Below are 18481 nucleotides of genomic sequence, written 5' to 3' on the forward strand. Positions count from 1 at the left end.
TAAACAGGTAGCAGCCATTAGCAATTCCTCCTTTGCCAGACACCACCTACTCCAGCATTTTGCCGGATTCTGTCCCAGCAATATGAAAGGAAGGGAGGGGTTTCTCCAATAAATGTAAAATATGTTATATTTGTCATCATGCAGCTGAAAAAAGGCTGCTATTTATTATAATTTAAAAAATAGATTTTATTTCTCAAACCTTGTATTTTTAATTTGGGTCTACTTTAAAAGGAAATGAACATGGCAGCCTCCATATACCTCTCTTCAGTTGTCCTTTAAGTTGAGACTAAATGAACCTTTTAATAGGGTTGAGTGGAAAAGGCAGCAGTCAGTATAGAGGGTAAGAGAGGTGTACATTTCAAAACACTGTGCGCTAATTCGGGCAGGGGCGCAAGCCAAAAATCAGTTATGGAGCATATTATAGCAGCAGTAGAATATTGGTAAATTTACTAAGATTCTAAAACTTAATTGATATCATGAAATATCAATATTTGCAGACTATTTCACTGTGACTTAACTTCTCCCTAGTCTCACTCAACACTCCACTGGTGGGTGTAATACATCTTTGTTGGTTGGAAGTGTGATTTACTCTCATCTCTCTCTCTCATCATAGCAACAGCATAGGAGATAACTTCTTAGACGTCGTCAAAATTTCAGGAGTTTATTCAGTAAACAGATATACAGATGCTTATCTCTACATACAACCAAACAAAGATGGTATGGGGAGCCCAGAGCTGGTGAAAGATGTATAAATTTATTCATAAATATATGGCAAAATTCCACAAACAAACAACCGACAAACAAACATATACCCTCCCAATAAAAACACTAAGGAGCCAACTGACATCTGGGGTGAAGCGTATAACTTGGAGTGCACTCCTATCTAGTCAATATACGCATGCATGCAAATTCTTCAGGCCCAGGAAAACAGCTGCATCACCAACAGAACGGAACTTGATCCAAGGTAGTGAATTGCACCAGCCCGTGTGTATCAGCATACATACACGCCTCTGCAAAGTCCGCTTACGCCCTCATTACAGACACCTTAGGTGTCTAACCTCAACCCCCATAGCGCAGGCATACTCGTATTGTGGCACTCACGTGACCTGTGCAGATGATTGTAAATGGCGTGGATTCGCCGTAGCAGGAGTTCTTTCTCCAGTAATCTGGTCAATTTGATGTTTTGGTCCCAAAGTGCTCAGGAGCAAGGAGCGGGGAACGCCCTTGGCGATTCCTTATGTGCAAGGGGGGAGGAAGAGTGGCGGAGGCACGGGCGGCGATCCTCAGGAACACTTCCGCATCTGTGAGCGTCTCACGTGACGCGTTTCGTCACGAACCACGTGACTTCGTCAGACGTGACGTAGGGGGGCGCTGCGTAGCTTCTTATACCCACAGGGAACGCCCATTACTCGGGCACATCTCATGCGACTTAAAAGAGCCGTAAAAATTCATCAGTCGCCATCTTGTGGCCAAAAATGATTGGTACATCCCAGGACCCTTTTGAGCAAATATCTTCAGAGGAAAGATTTTATATTCAGGTCTTTATTTAGACCCTGGGGGTGTAAACTCCCACATTTATATATCCACATGGACTCCTTTCTCAATAATTGTCTGTCAAAATCCCCACGACGGGGGCTAATGTTCAGTTTATAAATCCCCATAAACCTCAAACCAGACACATCAGAGTTATGTACAGATCTAAAATGTAAAGCTAGAGGATTTAATTTCTTTTGATCTATTGTGGTACTTCTAATGTTACTAATATGTTCGCCTATACGTGTATTCAAAGATCTATAGGTTTTACCAATATATATTAAATCACAAGGACATCTAATTTGATACACAACTCGAGTAGTATTGCAGGTTATACGATCATTAATGAAAACATTAATGAAAACATTAACATGTTCGTTACACCTCAGCGAAGCAATTGGTCTGTAGTAAGTCCTCTTTGCGTTACAGGCTCTTGGTCCATTCCTTTTGAATGGCAACCAGGCTTTCTCTTATGTTACATCTATACTACGTTGCACTTAGTCCTATATACAGCATACAGCTAGATAAGATGACAATACATAACAAAAAGAGTAGAGGGTGGAAGTCATCAGCCAGAAGTCAGAAGAAGCAGCAGTAGCCCCCCCCCCCCCCCCCCCCCCCGGGAGCTCGTTAGCTCTTCTTATTCTAACTTCTTAAATGTGACATCTGAGCAGGGACGGATCAATACCTCATCGACTGCTATTGGCTGACCCCGTGATATCATGACAAGCACAGTCTTTTCTGCGCATGGCCTGGAAAATTCCATGCTCCAGGGACCTGACTCTTAACCTCCTTGCCGGTTATCCCGAGCTCAGCTCGGGGTAACCTGCGCAGGAGGATTTCTCAGGCCCCGCTGGGCCGGTTTGCATAATTTTTTTTTATTGCACGCAGCTAGCGAAGTGCTACCCCCCCCCCCCCCCTCCAGACCCCTTGCGCAGCCTGGCCAATCGGTGCCAGGCAGCGCTGAGGGGTAGATCGGGATTCCCTCTGACATCCATGACGTCGGTGACGTCATCCCGCCCCGTCGCTATGACGACCAGGGAAGCCCAGCAGGAAATCTCGTTCTTAACGGGATTTCCTGCTTACTCTGATCGCCGGAGGCCTGGGCTCGCTACATGATTTAAAAAAAAGTGCTGCGCCGCCCCCTTGCCGTCAGAATTGGAACGGCAAGGGGGTTAATTTAAAAAGAACATTACCTTTAGGAAATATAAAAACACTTGATGTTTACAGAACAAGACTGCCTCCCTGTCTGTACATCGTAGCCTTGTACCATCCGAATCGCACTGTTCTTCAGTGCTTCTAGAAATGCTCCTTAAAGGTATACTCTGCAAAGCAAGTCTTTTAACTAAACTCAGTTAAAGTAACTGAGGCCTACAAATTCATATAATACTTAAATTCTAACAGTGGGGAACTAATAAGTCTAGATTTAAGCTGGCCATACATGCATCATTGTTCCTGATCACACTTTGACCATTTTGATCTTTTATTCAATCAACATATCTGGTAGATTCACTTTTGATCAGTTTTGTGCAGTTTATCGATCAAAAGTCCAATGACATATATTGGCCTTTGGGGAGTTATTGATGACTTATGGCATTGTATTGCGTCATCCAGTGCAATATTTCTGCTGAGGGTCCTTTGACGCTTAAAGGAATACTATCGATCTATGCATTTATTTTTTAAATGCTGTATGTTGTAGCACACATTAGCATAGCTCCCAACTGTCCCTCTTACGGAGGCACAGTCCCTCTTTGGGAGCCCTGTCCCTGTTTCCTCCTCATTTGTCCCTCTTTCAGGACTTTGTCCCTCTTTCTATGTGTATATGTATGTGTATATATATATATATGTATGTATGTGTATGTGTGTATGTGTGTATGTGTGTATGTGTGTATGTGTGTATGTGTGTATGTGTGTATGTGTGTATGTATGTATGTATATATATGTATATATGTATATATGTATATATATATATATATATATATATATATATATATATATATATATATATATATATCTCTATATCTCTATATCTCTATATCTCTATATCTCTATATCTCTATATCTCTATATCTCTATATCTCTATATCTCTATATCTCTATATCTCTATATCTCTATATCTCTATATCTCTATATCTCTATATCTCTATATCTCTATATCTCTATATCTCTATATCTCTATATCTCTATATCTCTATATCTCTATATCTCTATATCTCTATATCTCTATATCTCTATATCTCTATATCTCTATATCTCTATATCTCTATATCTCTATATCTCTATATCTCTATATCTCTATATCTCTATATCTCTATATCTCTATATCTCTATATCTCTATATCTCTATATCTCTATATCTCTATATCTCTATATCTCTATATCTCTATATCTCTATATCTCTATATCTCTATATCTCTATATCTCTATATCTCTATATCTCTATATCTCTATATCTCTATATCTCTATATCTCTATATCTCTATATCTCTATATCTCTATATCTCTATATCTCTATATCTCTATATCTCTATATCTCTATATCTCTATATCTCTATATCTCTATATCTCTATATCTCTATATCTCTATATCTCTATATCTCTATATCTCTATATCTCTATATCTCTATATCTCTATATCTCTATATCTCTATATCTCTATATATCTATATATATATAATTAGGACAAGTACTAGGAGCAATTTGATTCCTCACACAGCTGTTCCTCTCAGCTGTAAACTCCTCTGTCAGTTTTAGATACAAAACTATTGTTGATGGAATTGAAGAATTTATTTTTTTTTCCCTATAAAATAAATTACTAAAAGCAAATACTCACAAAACCCTGAGGCTCCCAGAGGGCTAGACCATGTCTCTGCACAGGGGAGTTGCTATCAACTCCTCAGTTTATAGTTTAATGATCACCTTGCTGAAAGAATCTTATTGATATGGTGGTAAGGGGTTAAAGATTCTAGCAATGTGTGTTTATTATCTTTGCGTTTCTTGACTGATAAAGATACTTAAGGTAGCCATACACTGGTCGATTTGCCATTATATCGACCAACTGACAGATCCCTATCTGATCGAATCTGATCAGAGAGGGATCGTATGGCTGCCTTTACTGCAAACAGACTGTGAATCAATCTCAGCCTGAAACCGATCACAATCTGTTGAGTTGCTCCTGCCGCCTGTCCCCCCCCCCCCCCCGTATACGTTACCTGAAGCTGGCTCCGGGTCCTCTTCTCCGCGCTGCACCGCATCCCAGCATCCCGCACCGCATCCCAGCGTACACTGTGTCACTCCCTGACCTGGAAGTTCAAATAGAGCGCCCTCTATTTGAACTTCCTGGTCACTGGAGTGTCACAGGAAGTTAATGTATGCTGGGATGGAAGCAGGAACAGAGCGGTGCAGCGCGGAGAAGATGCCCGGGAGCCAGCGTCACGTAATGTATACCTGTATCGGATCGGCCGCCGCTAGCAACACGCTCCCTACCCGCGGGCTATCGATGGTAATTTCCTGCACGGCGCGATCGACGGACCGATTCAATTTCGGGAGGAAATCGGATCGGCGGGTGCGTTTAGCGCGAACGATTCACAACAGATTTGATCCCAGTGATCGAATCTGCTGTCGAAACGGCGGCAAATCGGGCCAGTGTATGGCCAGCTTAATAATGCTAATTGTAAACAGCGGTCTGCCCCTCTCAGCAGCTTGTAAAGTGGATGCAGCCTGGAGTGAATCATCATCACAAGCAGGCAGCCAGGCAACCAGTCTGAGTGTAAACACAGACTAGTGTTATAGCAAGTTATATTCCAGCAATATTACAGCTCATTTAGTTACCTGTTACCACCTCAGATCAGCCTATTTCTCCTCATGTCTCCTGCATGCTGTGAGTGACACAGTGAAATATATTTGTGAGCTGTGTGAGAAATGAATTTTTAAGCAGGGATAGAGGGAGAGAGAACTGGGTGAATAAATAAATTGCCCCTAGCACTAGTGGTAATGTGTACACTAATATAGAGTATTAAAAAAAAAAGTTGTTTCAATCGATAGTATTCCTTTAATCAGTTGCTCTCAGTTACAACTGATTTTCAAAGTAATGTCCATGTTTTTCTATGGCTCAGTTTCCACTATGTGTTTTAACTGAAAGATTATTCATAATGCACTGCTATGGAGAAGCAAAAAAACTCGTACCAACTGATTACGTGTAAAAGGACCCCAAGGTTTCTTGAAAGTGTTTGCCATGTATGGAAGGAATTTGATCACTATCTGAATTCTAGTCTGATATAGATCAGTTGGCGTGGCATATCTGGCTATAATCAGCAAGCATATGTCCATCTTTAACCTTGGAGAGATGAACCTAAGCTATGTGACATCACTACCAAATTCAAAGCAAGGCAACCAGGCAGTTATTGTGTTTTTACTGGTTACAGGCACAGGAAAGGCAGGGCTCCCCAACTCTCTACATTCACACTGCATGTAGTCCCCGGTTAACGAACTAGATAGGGACTGTAGGTTTGTTAACTTTAATCTGTTCTTAAGTTGGAGCACTGTGCCATCTCTGTCCCCTGTATCTCCTCTGTGCCCCCCTGTGCCTCCAGTTTCCCCCTCTGCCCTCTGTACATGCTTATACAAGTTTAAAAGCCATTTTTTCAAAATCAATTTTCTCAAAAACTTCAAGTCCAATTTGAAAAAAAAAATGTTTGGCTTGTTCCCATGGAAACACAGAATCCATGCCGTTCGTATCAGCGGGTCGTTTGTAAGTCTGGGACTACCTGTACTTAACTAAACTCTACATCTGCACGCTCAGGCTGTGGTGGGAATGGGCCTTTCAAAGTGCGTGTGCTTTGTTCTTTAGAATGGAGGACGGAATGATAAGAATTGTGACGTTACAGCTGAGAATCCATGTGTTGCTTTAGCTTCTTGTACAGGAAGTGTCACCATGCGTGAAGTGTCGATGTAGAACCTGCTATAAATTATCCTTGTACAGTTTGAATTTCAATTTTTTTTTAAAAAGAATCTGTTGTGTTAATGTAGTAACTGAACCAGTCTTTGTCCTAACACATTCCTCAATGTGATAATGATCCATTTCATACTGTTATTATGTTAATGTAATCCTATATCTCACAGAGGAGAGGCTATGAAACTGGCTACACTTTCAGCCTGAAAACCAATAGCTCTGCATTGTCTGATTGCTATGAATGGAGTTTGCTATATTGCCTATCCTGCCAAATATCTGGTAAATTTTGTTGATTGCACTCGGGATACTTCTTAAGTATCAGGTCAGCAATGGTGACCTGCGCAGCTCTTATCATAAGTGTACTTTAAAACACAAATGCAAAGAGTGCTGCTGCAAAAGCACCAATTCAATCTCCTGTGCAGCTCTATTCCTGACCTCACCAGCAGAAAATGGCACGGCTAAGCAGTGAAAATACCCCACAGTACTCATAATGGAAGCCTCCACCACAACAGAATTAATCTGGTCCCCAGCAGCTCCATCATGGTGCTTAGTGCATATGTTTCATGGCCAGAGCTGCTGCTGGGACTATTCTAATCAAACTAGTTCTGTTTATGACCTTGCATTAATGGTCTTATGTTTTGGTGAATGGCCCTCTATTGTCATGATGAGGTGTAAAACTGTATTCATTTACAGTATTTTTTATTTATTTTGGGGGTGTGGGGGGAGCACCTTGGCCATCTGTTTCACCGCTCAGCATGTCAGAATTGGTGCTAGATGTACTTGCAGCAAACCTGTGTTACACTTGTTACTGTATCCACTAAGAGTGCTTGCTGTATGTGCTTAAAGGAAACCTAAACCCGAAAAAAGTTTTACTTACCTGGGGCTTCTACCAGTCCCATGCAGCCATCCTGTGCCTTCGCAGTCACTCATGGCTCTTCCGGGTCCCTGTTGCCAGCTAGTTTCGTTTTTTCCCGCCATGCATACCTTTTTACGCATTCCCGCTGGTGCATTGCTCCCAGAACGTGTAAAAATGTAAGTGTTAATGTCCGAGATAGCTTCCTGCACCAGCGGGAATGTGTAAAAAGGTACGCATGGCAGGAGGCCGACTTCCAGTCGGCAAAAACGAAACTAGCTGGCAGCAGGGAACCGGAAGAGCCATGGGTGACTGCGAGGGCACAGGATGGCTGCATGGGGCTGGTAGAAGCCCCAGGTAAGTGAAACTCATTTTTTTTTCAGGTTTCCTTTAACCTAGTTGAGTGATGTGCAATGCATTCTTTTGTAAAAAGGAGTTTTGGGCATCCCTTTAAATGTACACTCTCTGCACCAGTGGCTAAGCAATAGATAATACAGAAGATGAGACTGCCTCAGTGTCCAAGAGGTTTCAGCATGGCTGAAGAAGGGCCCCTGGTGAGTACCTCTAGTCCAGGGGCCCTTCTTCAGCCATGATGAAACCTCTTGGACACTGTGTGGATGCATGGCTGTGGAGTTGGTACAAAAAAAAAATCATCCAATTACAACTCCACAGCCCTGTGTGGATGACCTTGGCAGTTGAATTACGGAAATAAATGGACTTTTGCACGAGATTCAAATATTTGTTTACCAGTAAACCAGGCCTGTAGGATTGAATAGTGACCTCTATCTGGACTATAATCTCTAGTTTGAGGACAATGCTACTTTTCCCTGTACTTTCCCCCCCATAGACCACCTTCTTGGCCTACTTCTCTAGTATCGAGTAACCAGAAAGTCTCTGTATTGATCTTGCAGTGGCTGCCTAGTGTACTGGTTAAGGGTTCTGTCTCTGACACAGGAGACCAGGGGCCATATGCAATTCAGTTATTCACCTGAGTTTTCTCCTAGGTGATATTTTGAAACTTGTCAATAAAATGCGTTTTAAACCCCCAGCAAGCAAAAAAATACTCAAAATAATTTTGATAGTATGTTTTCTCCTACTTTGTGGAACTTTTTCCTTTGCAAATTGCTGAAAACCTATTCTAAATTGAAGATGAAAAATGATCTCCTAGGAGAAAAGTCAGGTGAAAAAGTGAATTGCTTATGACCCCTGGGCTCAAATCTTAGCTCTTGGGCGAGACTCCCTAACACTGCTACTGCTGAGTACGCTCTAGTGGCTGCCTCGCTAGCGCTTTGAGTCCAAAAGGAGAAAAGCGCTATACAAATACTGCAATTATTATTTATTAATATATTATATTATTATTGTATCCTTCAAGCTTTCCAAATAACAGGATTGGGCAGTGACAGATTCTATTATCGGTGACTTTTTTCTTTTCTTCCCCTCTGTTTATTGGCCACTACTCACTAGCAAAAACGCAGAGCACAATTTCTAGAGGCAGAGCAAATTTTCAGCAAATGCACTGCTGATGATGGCACACTGATTAGCACAATAGGAGGTGGCCTATATTTGTTTTGAGCAAAAGAATTTTTGTTTGTATGGTGCAGATGATTTTAATATCGGTAATATGTTTTTGTTTTCAACGGGTAGCGATGTTTATTGTTCCCAACGGTGCCCTTCTAACTTACCTTTACCCGATCTAACATTAACCTTTTTGCTGATATGCTTAATTAACACTAACCTTGCTGTCAACAACACTAATCTTCCTGCTGATGCACCATTTTTTTTCTTTTATTTCCATTCTTACAATTTTTGTGTAATATGAGGAACTACCTAAACTATCCATTCAAAGTACCGTATGTTCACTTAGTTTACCCTTCTACTACATAGATTTGTCCAACCTTACAAAAACTATTAGTGAGCACCATAACACTAACTTTCCTGTAAATAGTTCTAACGCTAACCTTTCTACTTAGTTCTGTTTTCCGATTGCCTGCTGCAGCTTCCCAAACACTTGTGGCGCTTTCTGAAATCCCTTCACCAAAAAAAAAAAACCCTAACCAGTGCCCCATAACCGCATTTATTACAGTCTGTGGGACTGTCAAGAAGCACCATTTGGCGGTGCACCAAAATTAACCGCTTTTTAGAGTCTGTGCTTCAAAGGACTAGTTTGGTTATTTCTTTTCTTTTTCTGTTGCTTGCTCTTCCTGTTCTGCATAATATGTATGTTCTTTAGAAATTTTAAAAACTGTACAATTTTTCAGTTAGTGGCAGTTTGCTTTGAGGTGTTCTAGCAGATGATTCATAAGTTTTGAGGCGACTGACATACAGTGGGTTGCAAAAGTATTCAGGCCCCCTTGAAGTTTTCCACATTTCATATTACTGCCACAAACATAAATCAATTTTATTGGAATTCCCCTTGAAACGTGGAACGAAAATCATACATGATTCTAAACATTTTTTACAAATAAATAACTGCAAAGTGGTGTGTGCATAATTATTCGGCCCCCTTTGATCTGAGTGCAGTCAGTTGCCTATAGACATTGCCTGATGGAGTGCTAATTAATAGAGTGCACCTGTGTGACTTCTAATGTCAGTACAAATACAGCTGCTCTGTGAGGGCCTCAGAGGTTGTCTAAGAGAATATTGGGAGCAACAACACCATGAGTCCAAAGAACACACAAGACAGGTCAGGGATCAAGTTATTGAGAAATTGAAAGCAGGCTTAGGCTACAAAAAGATTTCCAAAGCCTTGAACATCCCACAGAGCACTATTCAAGCGATCATTCAGAAATGGAAGGAGTATGGCACAACTGTAAACCTACCAAGACAAGGCCGTCCACCTAAACTCACAGGCCGAACAAGGAGAGCGCTGATCAGAAATGCAGTCAAGAGGCCCATGGTGACTCTGGACGAGCTGCAGAGATCTACAGCTCAGGTGGGAGACCCTGTCCATAGGATAACTATTAGTCATGCACTGTACAAAGTTAGCCTTTATGGAAGAGTGGCAAGAAGAAAGGCATTGTTAACAGAAAGCTTAAAAAGTCCCTTTTGCAGTTTGCCACAAGCCATGTGGGGGACACAGCAAACATGTGGAAGAAGGTGCTCTGGTCAGATGAAACCAAAATGGAACTTTTTGGCCAAAATGCAAAACGCTATGTGTGGCGGAAAACTAACACTGCACATCACTCTGAACACACCATCCCCACTGTCAAATATGGTGGTGGCAGCATCATGCTCGGGGGGTGCATCTCTTCAGCAGGGACAGGGAAGCTGGTCAGAGTTGATGGGAAGATGGATGGAGCCAAATACAGGGCAAACTTGGAAGAAAACCTCTTGGAGACTGCAAAAGACTTGAGACTGGGGCAGAGGTTCAACTTCCAGCAGGATTATTATTATTAATATTTAGTATTTATATAGCGCCGACATATTACGCAGCGCTGTACAGTCTATCTCTATCTATCTATCTATCTATCTTGTCTTGTCACTAACTGTCCCTCAAAGGAGCTCACAATCTAATCCCTACCATTGCCATATGTCTATGTAGTGTAAGTACTGTAGTCTAGGGCCAATTTTTAGGGGGAGCCAATTAGCTTATCTGTATGTTTTTGGAATGTGAGAGGAAACCGGAGTGCCCGGAGGAAACCCACGCAGACACGGAGAGAACATACAAACTCTTTGCAGATAGTGCCCTGGCTGGGATTCGAACCAGGGACCCAGCGCTGCAAGGCGAGAGAGCTAAACATAAATCCAGGGCAACAATGGAATGGTTTAAAACAAAACATATCTATGTGTTAGACTGGCCCAGTCAAAGTCCAGATCTAAATCCAATCAAGAATCTGTGGCAAGATCTGAAAACTGCTGTTCACAAACGCTTTCCACCTTATCTGACTGAGCTGGAGCTGTTTTGCAAAGAAGAATAGGCAAGGATTTCAGTCTCTAGATGTGCAAAGCTGGTAGAGACATACCCTAAAAGACTGGCAGCTGTAATTGCAGCAAAAGGTGGTTCTACAAAGTATTGATTCAGGGGGCCGAATAATTACGCACACCCCACTTTGCAGGTATTTATTTGTAAAAAATGTTTGGAATGATGTATGTGTTTCGATCCACTTCTCACATGTACACCACTTTGTATTGGTCTTTCATGTGGAATTCCAATAAAATTTATGCAGGTTTGTGGCAGTAATGTGACAAAACGTGGAAAACTTCAAGGGGGCCGAATACTTTTGCAACCCACTGTATCTTCTTTATGAGCACTGTATACAATTTCTGTTAAGGTGCCCATTAACGGTACAATTTTTTTCATCAGATACAATCTTTCGACGCAATATGAAGGATCATAACTAATTGGAAGGCAATTATCGATTGTTTACATTTACTGAACGATTCTTTCTTCAAATTCGATCATAAAATCCAGCTTTCGGATCAATTTTATCCTATTTAGCAATCAACCAAACAATCGTTGCTTATTGATTGCCTTCATAAACTGCACATTTTCTATACAATTTGATCATTAAAATCGCATCGAAAGATCTCATTTGGTGAAAAAATTGTATTGTTAATGGGCGCCTTTAGTGACATACAGTCTGTGTGAGAAGTGAAGGCACAGCTATAGCAATTACATGAATATTATTTTTTTATTTTTTTACAATCTTAAGCAATTCTTGGTTTCGTTTTACCTACTTACAACATGGTGCATTTCAGTTCTCTTTTACGTATAGCTGTTATTGTCTCCACTGTACTCTTGCACATTGGGGTCTTATTTGTAGACCTGCCACACACATTCTAAAGCCAGTCTACCGTCTTTAAGCGTGTTTTTTTGTTTGTTTGTTGTTTTTTCTCTATCTCTTCCACAACACTTGATAAATCTATGAAAGAGCTAAAGAATAATTAGAAATATCTCCCAACATGTTAAGACCTGTCTGTGACATTGCTTATTACTGAGACTATGAGCACAGATGCCCAGAGTGAAGGCTCCAAGCAAGAAAGGGGAATGTTACAAGATAAGCAGAAGTGAAATAAGGACAAAATACATTTTTGTAATAAACAACTGAAAATCATTAGTCCAGGGACGTTTTTGATGCAAGGGTTAAAGCGGATCCGAGATGAAAAACTAACTATAACAAGTAACTTGTCTATATATCTTATCTAAAGTTTAGATAGTTTACACAGAAAATCTAGCTGCAAACAGCTTTAATAGAATATGATTATTTCTTTCTGTGATACAAGAGCGGCCATTTTGTTTGTAAACATTACACAGAGGCAGGCTTATCTGCATCTTGAGCAAAAAACCTAATTTCCCCCCCCCCCCCTCCTCCCTCCTCCCCTCTGCCTCTGAAATCTCTGGCTAGTAATACCTCCCCCTCCTCCTGCCAGACTGAGCTCCCATGAGCCCTTGCTACTGTCTGAAAGTGCCTTGGCTCTCTGAAAACCTGTGGGCGTGGCTTTAGTTTGTAGGGAATTCAAGTATTAAAACAAAAACAAAAAAAGTATTTGGCTTGAGGAATGCCCTATAAACAATAGTAAAGGAACACAATTATGCAATGAGTAAAAGTTCATCTCGATCCACTTTAAAGCACTTTTTGTCCGATTCAGTGCAGGGCTGTAGGGTCGGTACAAAAATCAACTGACTCCGAATCCTCAGTTTATGAAACCTCCGACTCCAGGTACCCAAAATTACTACCACAGTCCTCAACTCTGACTCCACAGCCCTGCTTCAGTGTATTTGTGTTTAGAATCTGTCAACAAAACTAAATATGTGGACTCCAGGAATAATAGGAAGCTTCATATACAGTATTTATTTGAAACTGTAATGTAATGAGAGTCTATGTTTGGAAAACACCACTTGTGACCTATTTAAGGTGGCAAAATAGGCCCCAAAAAAACGGTAATGGCACATCAGTAATTTTACCGATATTCTGTTATCCACTATAGTATAATATTAGTAATTTTATCGATATTCTACTACTTAATTCCAACTGTAAAATATTGGTAATCTTTATCTACATTATACTATACCCCAACTCTAATTTCACACAACCCTTCTTCCGCCACACCCACCCCTAACCCTAGGTGGGCTCCTACCCTTACCACCCCCTGCCTAACACGGTCTTCCTATATTCGCCACCATAGGTGCCCATGTAAGACCTGGCTAATAGTGGCTATAAGACTAAGTGTGGGCTCTGTGGCCACCCAAATTGCACATAGCAGCTATAAATAGCAGGCAAGAGCAATTTACTCTTATAGCTGAAATGGAAGGGTTGTTGATTTGATTTATTCCAGTTTCATAGTATGTCTTATCTTGCCCATGATCTTGAACCGCTCTTATTTTCGTAGAAACTACTGCTATTTTCCAGTCAAGTCTCTCAGCAGCTGGGGTAGGTGTATGCATTCTTGTTGTTTTGTAGGAATAGCCATTCCTACGCAGAGAATAAGTGAAGTCCTAATAACATTCGTGTGGTTGTGGATAAAATGACTTTGTTGCTTTCAGACTTATCAGACCAGAAAAACAAATGTTAAGTAAATAAGTTACTTATTCACCTTAACTGACCCCTAAAGGTTGGCACAGACCTTTCATGGTAGTGAGACATGCAAAGCACTGTCCAGCTGCAGTGTTTCTCTCCTTTCAAATGCTGTTAAAAATGCAAACCTATCTTCACCAGGCACCCATGCTCTTCATTGAGTATGAGGGAGGAAGGAATAGTAGCGGTAGTTGATGATAGTGAGTTATAATTTATTACGATACACAGTAACTTGCTCCTACTCGAGTAAAGTTAGCACTTGAGACAATGGGTGACGCTCATGCAGACTTAATTACTGATCTACCCATCAAGAATGCACCAGACAATGATAGTTTAATATCTGTATAGATTTTTTTTCTTCACGTTAGAATAAGCTGAATATCTAGAATAAGCATTTACATCTATAGACCATTATACAATCAATGGCAACTTATCCGAGTTAATTTCAGATATCAAAGGATCCTTTCTCAAGTACCTGTGCAGCAAATACATGTGAAAAAAGTGGCCGAAATGAGAGGTGGCAAATAGCAAGTGGGCAGACCAGGGCAATTCATCTTCTGTCTCTAATACTTTCCTGTCGCAGCTTCCTTGTGGGGAAGTATTAGGGGCAGATGATAAGCATGACAAACCAGAAAAGTAGCATATTTTAAAAAGGACTCCAGATGTATTCTTGCATATCCCTGTCCTGATCGATCTCTCTCGATCTCTCTCGATCATTTCTATAGTAGAGTGAAATGCACAGTTGGTAGCATCCTGCAAGCATACAGCGTCTGATTTCTCAAGCAGAAGTGAACTGCTCAATCTGTTGTCCTGAAGGAGTTCTCTGGCCATACCATTTAGCATATGAATCTGGGATACCGGTATGTGTTTTGAGTAAGACAAATGCCAACTAAGCGTAATGTATTTTTTTCAGTTGTCTGCTCTTATGTCCCAGATGAGACAACAGAGACCTTTCTTGGCTGATTTTTCAGATTTTCCTTAATTCTAAACTAATATTCTACAGAGCAGTTATAGCTCTTGGTCCTCGGGTCATGCTTGTTTGTTGGTATGGTTAATAGTTTAATGTGGACCTCTACTGAGAGTTCATGCAGGCTGCCATTGCTAACCTTGTTCTGATTAAAATGCTTAATTACCTTGATGGTGTAATGATCCTCTCGCTGACCCAGAATGAGAACACTGATTGGGTGTCCTGACCAGGGCTGTGGAGTCGGAGTGGTTATCGGGTACCTGGAGTCATAGGCCCATATGCAATTCACTTTTTCACCTGAGTTTTCTCCTAGGAGATAATTTTTCATCTTCGATTTATAACAACTTTTTAGGATTTTGCCATGGAAAAAGTACCAAAAAGTAGGTGAAAAATTACTATAAAATTATTTTGAGTATTTTCTTGCTTGTTGGTGGTTTAAAGGGCATTTTATTGACAAGTTTGAAAATTTCACCTAGGAGAAAACTCAAGTGAAAAAGTGAATTGCATATGGGCCATAGTCAGTGGTTTCATAAACTGAGGAGTTGGATGATTTTTTTACTGACTTTACAGCCCTAGTCCTGACTACATGTTGCTGACCTATGCCTACAGTAGCTGCATGTCATTCAGGCAGTGAGCTTTGTATATATTAAAAAAAAAAAAAAAAAAAAAAAAAAGTATGTAGTTTGAAATGGTAGACTTTGTAGTCTATGTTTAGGGCCTTTTTAAGGATATGCAATGGGAATGTTTGTGTCAGTACGATATTGTCATAATTGGAATGGGCAGTGCGTGAACTTCTCTTTTTAGGGCTCGTTTCCACTAGGGCGAATCCGCATGCGGGCACTGCATGCGGATTCGCATAGTTAATGTTAGTGGATGGGGCTGTTTCCACCTGTGCGGCGTGCAGGAGCGATTTGGCGGCGGGCCAAATCTGCACGGCGGGACCCACAGTTTTCGCCTGCGTCGGGAATCCGTGCGAATCGCCGCTAATGTATTTAATAGTAAAAACGCATGCGTTTGTTACATGCGTTTTTACCCGCGATTTTGCGTGCGATTTCGCACCCTTCTCAATGTTATTTTGCCCTGGCAGTGTCATGGTTAATTTCGCATGGCACCCTGCCATGCGAAATCGCACGCGAAATCGCATGCGGAAACGCACCCGCATGCGTTTTTACAAGCGTCGGAATGCCGGCGAAATCGCGTCGCACTAGTGGAAACGGGCCCTTATTAGAGTTGGAGGGTATATATTGTGTGAGAAAGTTCTTTACTCAGCATGTTTGCTTCTTGTTTGTGGTAAATGTTGAGGTCTTGAGCCATCTCAGCGGAATGTTACATCCTGTGCACGCCCAACTGTAATTTCTTATCACACGCCTGAGACTGCTGTTCATTATGATAAAACCAACAGAACTGTGACTCGTGCACATTATAACATACAACAAAGCTTGGATGAAATCATAGTTCAGGGCATAGCCAAGACGTGTGCTACTAGTTAAAGTGCAACTGAACTTTTCAAAATGTTTGAGGCTGTAAAGCTCTTGTCTCACTTCCTTGCATTATCAACAGTTCAAAATGAAACCTATATGACTCAACTGACTTGGCCCTATGGGACAAGTGGAAATAGGAATATATGAAGGTCCCAAGTGGACTGCTTCATTGCTGATGGGATTTTAGCAACACCGCTCAGTGTATGATATGCAAGGACAACACACAGTGCACTGTCAAACCAGAGCTGTGCCATTCAGCATAGTTGGGGAAGTGCTAACGGTGAGCAGCGCAGGTGCTGCTGAGTATGTAAATCTGCTTTCTTGCTCAGTTGAAGCTGAATTCTGGGTATTCCATGGCACTCTGTCCAAGCCTTATCTCATAGAGCTGTATTAATCTGTGCCATGCACTTAGGAGCATAACGTCACCTAAACCTCTATATGCATGTTGGAGTTTTATGGCTTCTTAAACTTTATAGGCTATAGGCATAATTTATAATAGCGGTTCTGGATGTGTCTGGCTTTTAAGAGCATAAAGAGATTTGCATATTCAGCAGTGATGCACCATGGGAGAACTTACCTGTTTACTTAAAGTTGATTTCTTGTTACTACAGCTGTTTCTGTTCTCATACTGCTGATCAAGTGCATTTTTCTCCCCACTCATTCCAGCCACTGCATGGAATCACTTGTGCACTATTTAGCCCTCTGCCACCCCCCTGCATAGCAACAGAACATTTTGCCTGCCGGCTAGCGACACGTCTGTACAGCCTCATGATGACAGCTGGGGCTGAAGCCTGGGTAAGCCCCAGTGTGGCGCCGCCAATGGCCTCATCCCTGCAATGTCACCCAAGGGAAACATGTCTCATGTGTGTACAAGGCAAGTGTGGTGTGTTCCAACAGCAAGTTGATTAGTTTTTCTTGCTCTGTACTTAAAAATGACGTAGATAATGCCTGAGTGCCTTGTTTCCCAAACTTGTCCCACACATACTGCAGGTTTTACAGACAATCGCTCATACACACAGTTGGAGTTATTCATGGCTCAACAATGTGGTTTGGATGTTTACTGATAAATATGCCTGGTCAACACCTAATTGCCTTCAGTTCAGGTAATATATTTGGGAATGTGTGATGCTGCTCTGACAGCTGACTGTGCATGGCCTCCACTGCTGGCTGCGTATAACTGTGTGACAGCATTACCCTGAGGCTGCTGCCGACATCTATAGGAATTTCTGTATCTCTGCATCCATATGCCACTGATGTCTAAAGGCATTTTAATACAAAACTACGTCTGCCTTTCATGGACATCTATAGTCGTTTTTGTGTCCTCCTATTACTGTGCCATGGATGTCTAAATGTGCTTAGTACAAAGGTTTGGCTCTGTGCCAACTTTCCACTTCTGGTATGGAAAAAATTGGAAGTTGTTGAAATATTATGCAAGTGTTACTGCAAATATATGCAGCTTTTTCAAATGGAATTCAAATCAAATACCTTCACTGCAAGATTTGACTAGCTGGCAGTCTAAGTGCTAGTCATACATGGCCCATTTATTTGTATGTTTTGATGTGCCACTAGATTGATGAAAAAAAATCTCATGTTTTTGGATGTTCATTTAGTGTTTCATAAAAAGTGATTCATATTGCTCAAAAGATTGGAGTGTGGTAGATTGAGCAGCAAAAACCTTTCTTAATCGATAACTGCCATTACACCGTCAATAGCACAGGTGGCCCAGAATTTTCAAACTGATTTATTTCGATCATTGCAGAGTCCCGGCCTCAGGATTCTTTTCCTGGCTTCCCTTCACTGAGACTTTTTATAAGTAGAAGTCTAACCAGTTGAGAAGTAGGTCTTGGCAGTAGGCTGTGGTGATGTTTTCCCACTTTTGGCCAGAATTGTACTTATTCTTCTGGCATAAGTAGTCTGCCATGAACCGTCCATATGCATGCTTCTGATAGTGACAATTAGTATCCCTGGCATCCCTTTAGACTGTATGAACCCATCTAGTCACTGTGATTCCTTTCACTTGTGCCCTAACCCTGCATTTTTGTTTTAAAACTTTCTACTTTCCCACCCAATAGTTTATGGGCACCAATGGTTTGAGTAGTAGCACATGCTGGCTCCTCCTGTTTATGGTCTCCTTTTCCTGTTCATTTTACTGACCGTCTCATTGTCAGTTACCGACAGCT

General features: G+C 41.2%; 1 protein-coding gene across 2 annotated transcripts in view; it reads left to right on the plus strand.

Moving 5' to 3' along the window:
* STK10 (serine/threonine kinase 10) overlaps window positions 1-18481 on the plus strand; it is a 212631-nt gene that overhangs the window by 15620 nt on the left and 178530 nt on the right. The gene's annotated exons all lie outside the window — the stretch shown is intronic.

The sequence above is a fragment of the Hyperolius riggenbachi genome, chromosome 3, assembly GCF_040937935.1.
Source record: "Hyperolius riggenbachi isolate aHypRig1 chromosome 3, aHypRig1.pri, whole genome shotgun sequence".
NCBI lineage: Eukaryota > Metazoa > Chordata > Amphibia > Anura > Hyperoliidae > Hyperolius > Hyperolius riggenbachi.